Source organism: Cajanus cajan, chromosome 1, assembly GCF_000230855.2.
Source record: "Cajanus cajan strain Asha chromosome 1, NIPB_CcT2T_4, whole genome shotgun sequence".
NCBI classification, from domain to species: domain Eukaryota; kingdom Viridiplantae; phylum Streptophyta; class Magnoliopsida; order Fabales; family Fabaceae; genus Cajanus; species Cajanus cajan.
In genome coordinates, this window is record NC_138517.1 from 22669211 (window position 1) to 22678450 (window position 9240).

The 9240-nt window shown below is 26.2% G+C and overlaps 1 long non-coding RNA gene across 1 annotated transcript; it reads right to left on the reverse strand.

Annotated features, from left to right (window-relative positions):
• Positions 1–79: 79 nt before the first annotated feature.
• Positions 80–4726, reverse strand: LOC145958931 (uncharacterized). The gene is made up of 2 exons (XR_014434509.1): positions 4613–4726; positions 80–438 (listed from the first exon to the last, which is right to left on the reverse strand). It is a non-coding gene; the product is annotated as an uncharacterized LOC145958931 (long non-coding RNA).
• Positions 4727–9240: the final 4514 nt, after the last annotated feature.

Below are 9240 nucleotides of genomic sequence, written 5' to 3' on the forward strand. Positions count from 1 at the left end.
ATCGTTCAGCACGTCTTGAAATACTCTGTGGAGGAACCGTAGAAAAATAAGAGAGACAAGGTAATAATAATATTGTGGGTGAACGTAGCAACTCACTGTATTTTTTATTGAATAAGAGATGGCCTTTAAATAGCCATTTTACAACGTACTGAACTAACAAGAAGATAATAAAATATCTTATCAAATCAAAACTTATCAAAAAACTATCTTATCTAATCTGAAACAAAATAACTCAAAAGATAAATCAAATAATTCCAGATAACTTAAATCGGATATCTCGGATATCTCGGATATCTCGGAATCTCTAGAAATTTAAGATTTTCCAATAGGAACCACTAGTTGAAGCATATTAGTCAATTCTGTCTCCAAATTTTGCTGTTCATTCTGTGAACCACTTGATTGTCCTTCCATTTTCACTATAATTTCTTAGTATGGTAACTGATCCACGTATAACCAATATATGGTAGTTAGATCAAGTATAATATTTGTAAATATCATTAAATTTCCTAAGGAACCAAGAGGCAAAAGATAATAATAATGACACATCCACTAGTTGGTTCCTATAAATTTCTAATTTATAAAAAAATAAAAATATATTTTTTTCTATAACTTAAAATTAACTTTTAAATATGTTAATATGAAAGAACTTTTTGCACCAAGAATTCCAAGTGTAGACAAAAATTAGTTTAATATTAGCATAGACAGAAAAAAAAAACATCAAGAATGTTCCGAATGCCAATATTAGCTATTAATTGTAGATACTGTCCGATAATTTTAACTCTTTAGTTATTTATTCAAATTATTCATTACATTTTTATCAAATAAAAATACTAGTGAATATTTCTTTTGCATTTAAATTTATATATTTTCTTTCTTAAGTACATTTTATTTTTATCTTTTTCTCTTGCATTTTACATTTTTAACTCATAAATTTCCAAACAAAAGAAAAATCACAAGCATTGGCCCCACAAAAAACAAAAACCCCTATTTTATTTAGTTAAATTTTGTCGCATAGTCCTCAATTCCATGGCATTAGAATAAGAAAAAAATTGTTAGGAACACATTTTTTATAGGTTTAACACATCATTTTAAATTTTAAAGATTTTTTAATTAGGTTTTTAAACTAAAAAAAGATATAATTAAGTCTTTCATCTTTTTTATTTTTTGTAATTTAGTCTCTAAGGTTAAAAACTTGTTTTTAATATATGAAATTTGATATATATATATATATATATATATATATATATATATAAATGATGACACTAATAACTTAATGTGATCGTCTAGGTATACGAATATTAAATTATTTTGTAAAATTTTATGGATTGTAAATGAATATTTAATTGAAGGAATTAAATTACAAAAAAAAATTATATTAAAAAATGAAGGACTTAATTATAATTATTTTAGTTTAAAAACTAATTAAAAATTTTAAAAAGTTCAAAGAGTAAATGATGTATTAAACCTTCTTTATATAATTCAATCTTTTGAACTTATTTGTTGAAATTTGTTGAAAAGTCATTAAATTTGGTGGGCAATACACTTTATCTAATTAAGAACTTTTTTTATATCATAATTATATTTTTTAATAAATTTATCTAACTAAGAACTTTTTTTATATCATAACTTTATATTTTTTAATAAATTTTAATTAATAAAAAATGTGTATTGCTAGTTGCCGGCACTTACAACAATAGCCTAAGGACATGTTTAGATAAACGTATTCAAAAGTATTTTGAGGAGAAGAAAATAAGAAAAAAAATTGAAACAATTAAATTTTTTATAAATTAAAATTAACTTATGTATAAATTAAAAATTAAGATTTGAAAAATTAATAAGAGTTAATTTCTATAAATTAATTTAATTAATTTATGAAGAAAATTTATTTATTTTTTATTTTTTATTTTCTCTTTTAAAAATGTTTATATGAAATTCTAAACACAGAATGCATAATGAGCGTATTGCCTTACTAATTGTTGAGCGTGCCTTTAAGAAATTAGAGGGGAAGATTGTTCGTGGAATGCTTTCATTTTTAAATTTAAAATTTTGGCTTTTTTTTCACTGTTTTAGAATGAGGGGAGTGAAAGGGATTATGCAGATTACATGAAGATGAGAATCTATTTTAAATAGTTAATGAAACAAAAGATCACTACTGAAATACTTAATTATTATTAGTGTTTAGGGGTTTGAGAGTTTAGTAAACCCCATTATAAATATTAATGAGGTTAAAATATTTCGTATCTTTATATATATTTTATTTTAAAATATTGTTATATATATTTTATCTTAAAATGAAAAATAAATTATTTTTAAACTAATTTATCTATTGATATAATTTTTTTATTGATATAAATTTTAAGCTATTCATATAATTATTTTTCTCATTATTTATCGATAAAATTATAAATATTTATCATTTATTTTAATTATGTCTCCTATTACTTTTTTTTAATAAAAATTTAAAAGAAAGCTCAAAAGAAAATAAGTTTTCAAAATAACTAATGAACATAACTTTAATTTTGTTTTTAAAAATATTAACTAAACTTATATCATTTTAAATAATTTAGTAAACATAATTTCATTAAAAAAAAAAAAAAGACTAAATTTAAGATACACATTTAATTTCACTCTATCATGATAATTATATTATTAGGATAACGCGAATCAAGTTTATGTTTCACATGATTGAATTGAAATATTTTTTATTTATAAATATATTTAAAATTTTAAATATATTAAAATAATGAGTTTTAAAATATTTAAATCTATTAAAAAGAAAATAAAATTTAAAATAAGAAAAATACATATTTTAAATTTGAATTTTAAAAAAAAATGAGTAAACATAAAATGAAAGAATAATTAATGGTGAAGAAAACCGTGTAGAACTTCACTACACACAACTTCTATATATTGTAGGATTGCAGGTGTAATATTCTTTACTTATCTCAACAACTTGGTAAGACTTGTCACTACCTTTGATTAAGAATCATTATCTTTTACTTCCTTAAATTGTTGTAAACATGCATTACATTACAATCATAAAAGACACAGCCATCTTGATAAATTTCAGTTAAATTTCAAAATAATTTGACAAAACAATGACAACTGAAACAACATAAATATAAACAATGTCATTTTGGTAGAGCAAAAGGTTATGGTAGGAAAATAATATTAATAGAAGAAAGAGACCAATCTATAAAATTTGAGTTACTTCTATTGGAAGATCAAAATATAAGATAAAACAAATTAGATTACTTTACCTAAATATTTATCATATATTTTAATTATATAATACTTCTAAGACCATTCCACTCGATAATTATTTTTTTTCAATGTTTAACAAAGTTTATAATTAGACGAAAATTTTAATCATGTTATAAATTTAACTTTTTAAGTTCAATAAAAATAAAAATTATTTTGATAATATTTGTATATTTTGAAGACAATTAATATATAATTATTTCCATTCTTCAATGTTTAATATTTTAGCGAAGTTTTCCAATAGCTAATAATGTAAAATAATTTTATACTATAAATTAAATTTATTATTTTTTTTATCATTTTAATTTTCTTATTTAATTACTATAAAAATATTTTATACCATTGTTGATTTGGTGTATCAGATTTTCTCTAATTAATATATTTTGAAAAATAAAAACACATGATTGTCCAACCTGATGAATCTTTAAAAATATTAGAAAGTTTTTTTTTATTTTTATTTGTGCTTCATAGTTGCAAGATTGATTTGTTATCGGATAATATTAATTTCATATATTCAAAAGGGGAGTTTTAATTCATTTGTTTAGTGAAATCTTTGTCCCCATAATTTGAAATAAAAAATAATAAGAAATATATCTTTTTTAACTTGATACAAAGAAATATTAATATTACTAAAATAAGAAATATGTCGAATTCGTAAAATTTAAAAAAAAAAATACATAAACAAGAACATTGTCAAGAAAGAATTTGAAGTGTAAAGAACACACACATACATTGAATGTTAATTATATTTTATAGCCTATTATAGGCCAAGTGGACATGATAAAAGAGTAAAGGAACATAACTAATGTATGCCACCATAAAAATACACATATTTATGTTGTACAGAGACACAGCCATAGTATGGTTTATAGGGGGGCACTTCATTCTTTTAATTGTTTAACTAGTAATAATAGTTACAATAATTTATTATTTAATTAAAATATAAAGAAGATGAAACTTAAAATTATGTACATAATCTTTGCCCAATGAATAGACACCGGTGGAAAAGAAAAGAAGAGAAGAGAAGAAGAAACATCAAATTACATAAATAAAAAAATTACAGAAATACAAAGCTTTGTATATACTGCATGATCATATAAAGTGGCATAGAAGAAAAGTTGACAAATTTCAAAAATATATTGTTAAAAGGCTAAGACACAATACTAAACTAAAATATACACAATCCAAATGTTAAAACTCTTGTTAGAAACAAAAAGCCAAATTAAGTGAATTAACATGGTAAGGGAATCCATCTATATATATATAAGCATGCCATAAATCTTGTTCAGTGAGCATCATTTGAAAATTGCTATCCCTAATGGTGTAGTTAGAGAGGTCAAAGGAAACTTACATGATTAGAACTTGAAGAACAGGGCAACAATCTCTTTCAGGGACACTTCTTTCTCTTTATTTTAATCTGACTTTTCTATTCCTTCTTATGTTTCTCTATTCTTTGTTTCTCCTTCGCTTTTACGTGCCTCTTTATTATTGTTGTTATTATATATTCTAAGCTTCTTCTACCCTCCCTTCTTTACGTCTTCTCCACTTCTTCTCAAAGTTCTCATGCTCGTTCTTTTTTCATTCCTTACCAAAATTCTCTATTTTTGCACTTCTTTGGTGTACAATAACGTAATAAACTAAACTTAGAATAACTTATCATATATGCAAATTACTAGGTTAATCATAGGGAATAAATATATTTTTCCCTCCATCAAATATATTCATTTTCTTTTTGTTTTTAGTCCGTAAAACTCTTTTTGTTTTTTTTTTTAAACTTAGTCTTGTAAATATAAATATAAATATAAATATATATATATATATATACACACACATATATATATATATATATGTTTTAATAAGACAAAAGATTAAACAATTTTTTTAGGAAGCAAAAGCTAGGTATATTTCACGGAGGAAAAATATATTTAAGCCACAATGATAATATGTTATTTATACTCTCTTTTTTGTATAAATTAATCAACTAATCTTGGTTCCCGATCAAATTTCAAATTGTCCCCATTTTGTTAATTGCGAAAACATAATTTGAAAACAGATCCTGAGTGTGATACCTACCCTTCTAATTAAGTCTGTTATTTTTTAGTAACTTTTTTTTTTCACTAATAGCTGATGCACGTGTGTCTATTATATCGAGAGGGACTCAAATATGTTACCTTTTACGAAAAAAAAAATACATCAATTGATTCCAAGTACTCTGTCAAGTTTACAATTTTTTTTATATATGATAAATTTTATCAATCAAATTCTTACATAAAAAGTTGAAAGGGAAAATTAATGTATATTTTGAATGATATTTTAAAAAGATTAATATATTTATTTCATTAAGGTTTAGAAATTATTATAAATTATTTTAGTTTTTATCAAATAAATATTTTATTTATTTTAGTCATTTTGATTTGACTTGGTCTTTTAAAGGTTATTACCTTATTTTCTTGACCTAATGATTTGTTTTTGGGTGGTTTTGAGAAACTATATATCTTCCTCATTATAAATATAACATTCAAAAAGTTTTGAGTGTGCTCCCTGCACATATTTTCTTTACTACTTTATCATTTTACGAGTTTTATGAATTATTTTCACTAAGAAACACTTGTTACCCCAATTGTTATTGGGAGGGACCAATTATATACTGAGAGACTTATGTATTACGCTAATAAGTTCTTAAGAATAGTGTTATCACACATCCCAGACTATTTATTATTTATTATTATGATTATTCAAGCACGTGATCGGAGAGATAGTTTGTATAAGAAAATTGATCGTGAAGATGGACAACATGTACAACAATCTTAAAGACTTAGTGTTGTCCATGATATTTTTCACAAGATGTTAGCATAACAATGGAAGACCATAAAGAGAAGATTGAAGCTCTATAAAGAAAAAAAATGTAGTGCACTGCATTGTGAGCTTCTTGGGGTTGTTTACCGCTGCAAGACTGCAACTACCAAGGAAGACATGTATTTTAGAAGAAATGACGTTTGCAACCCTTAATAACACAAAAGAAAAAGTGAGAGAAGAATAGGATATAAGTGTGTCAAAGAGAGTTGTAAAATCTTATTTTTCACAAATAAAATAAGTGTTTAATATAATATATTTTATAACTTAATTAATTTAATTAATTGAGTTATTAATATAATTAAAATATTTTACTTAATAAAAAAAAAGGGTTGTACACATAGAGAGAAGGTTTGGGTTGGACTCTTGAGCCCAACCTAGAAGCTTATTAAAAACAAAATATAAGTACTAGGTCATTCTTATGTGTCTATTTTAAATCCTAAGAGCACTTGCAATAGAAAACCTTGAGGAAGCTACCAAAGAAAGTGCATAGTAGTGACGACTAAGGCTACAAAGAGCGTGCTTGTATTACGGGATCATCACTCGAGGTAACAAGGAGTGAGGATGTTGAATCTATGGGGTACATATGAGGGGTATAGGTAGTGAAGCTATCCCTAACTAAGTCTCCTAGATTTTTAATTTAAATTGTGTAGATACATATGAGCACGATTGGTGATTGATTGTTGTTCTATTTTTGTAACTTCGTAACTTATGATGATTGATTAAAATTGTTAATTATGTGATTTTGGGGTTGGGTTGTATACATGATTTGCGATTTTTGGTGTAGTTTGATTAATTTTGAAAATTTTTCCTATGAGCATGCCTCAATATATAAATTAGGTGACTTCAATCTCTATGATTAAAAAAATAGAATTTCAATAATTGGGTTGGAAAGTAGACATTTAGGGCTATAGTTTAGACTTAAGAATTACATTAAGAAACGACCGAGTTATGTGAGTCACAAGATGAGTCTCATACTTTATGCGTGGAAAGTGATGTATGTAAATTGTAAGTCTTGTAATGACCCTTAAATGACCGAATTAAGTTTCATCGTATTCATACGATTGTAACCTTTGATGTTAGCTTTCAAATGATGTTGGAATCACCCAACAAGGAAGTCTAAAACTCAAGTTATGATCAAATTAGTGAGTGAAGGCCAGTCTTTCATATTTGGGCTTAAATGTTGCAATTTTGTAATTTTTCAAAATAGTAGATGATAAAATCAACTCTTGAAATCAACAAAGAAGTTATAGATAATTATATTAGTTTTCTAATAAAATTAAGAGCAACTTGATAGCATATGTACAACTTTAAATATCATGTTTAGATCACATGATGTCTTAGAAGCTTAAGATAAGGAGAGATAATTTGTGAGTTGTAATGATGAGTAGTTTTATTTTTTAAGTGACTATATGTGATACGAGATAGTTTTGGTGATGTGATATGAGATATTGATATTTGAATTGAGAATATTGTGTGCAACATTTGAGGTGTTGATGAGTGAAAATATGTGACATAATAATAATTGATCATGACAAGAGTATGAACAATGGTAATTTATAATGTTATGATGTGTGATGATGTTTGATGATGATGATGTTATGACGAAGATGTTATAATGATGAATGCTATAATTTGTGATGATCGAATAATGAGGAAGTATAATGATAATATGTAATTAGATGGTGTTGATGACAACATATGTATATGAGGTGATGTTGATTATGGTGATGTTAATGAGGTGTGTAAGTTAAGATTATGGCTAACAATGATGAGATCCAAGAAGGGCTTGGTATGTTGTGGAGAAGTCAAACTCTAAGGTCTTGCAAAATCACCAAGTGAACATTGCATTAGTTATGGTGTGGTATTATTGTGTGCAGAGTCCATGCATTCATATCTTTTTTGTAAGGTAGTGTGAATTTATGTAGGACAATCTCTATTATCATCTACCTAAACCATCATGCTGTTATAGTGAGGAGCTTCTAACGAGGATATTAAGTAACCATGGTCGATTATAATGCTTTGAACGGATCCTTGTAGATATCCTTTTATTGAGAGTGGATTGAGGGGGTTACCCAGTGTGTAGACCACTAGAGTTGTTACATATGAATTTGTTTGGTCTAACTAGGACACTTAGTCTAAGAGGTAAAAAGTATGGATTTATAATTGTAAATGACTATTCTAGATATACATGAGTATACTTCCTAGGCCATATGTAACATCCCAAAATTTTCTACTAGTATAATGATTATTTATTATTTATTTTATATTTATATAGATTATTTTCTTATAGCTATTTTAATGGGTTTCATAGAATGTTTTAAAGGTTTTTAATAATTATGAGTATTTTAATAATAAATATTTATGCAAATTATTTTGAAATATTTTGATTTTTAGTAGCCCAGAACGGGCCGTTCTCAACTTGGAATGGGTCGTTCCAGACTACAAAAATGGCCTAGAAAGACTAGGTTGGAACAGGTCGTTCCAATGTAGGAAGTTATGAGTTATATGCGAACCCAGAACAGGGCGTTCCAGACAGGGCCGTTGTGGCTTAAAATGTGATCCCAGAATGGGCCGTTCTGGTTTGAGAATGGACAGTGTTGGATATGAAATTTATGTAATGCGAATGAGTCCAGAACGGGCCATTTCGGATTTGAAATGGGCCGTTCTGGGCACATTTGATGCCTATAAATTGAACGTTCTGGCACTCCAAAAACACATTTTTCACTTTTCACCTCTTTTTCTTCTACACTCTCTGAAGACCAAGGGGAACCTAGAGGAGGAGACCAACAAGATCTAGCTTTAGTTTCAGCTTCTGCTTATCGAGGTAAGGGGGGAGTGAGAAACCTTGCTCTGGGTGTGGGAATGTATGTTGGGTAGTGGGATTGACCCTTAATCCCCTGTTTGTTGTTGTTGTTGTTATATGCTCACGTATGAGGGCTTTTCCTTAATTATATATGTTTCTTATATTATTTTTCCTATATTTAAATATAAATGTGTAATTTGAGATCTTTATGGGTTCCTGTGGGAAACCCTAAGGAAATGCATTGGTAATTGTAAGAGACAAATTTTAAATGTTTTCCAAATTACCTTTTGAGTTTTCTGTTGTGTTTCTTGATATTTGCT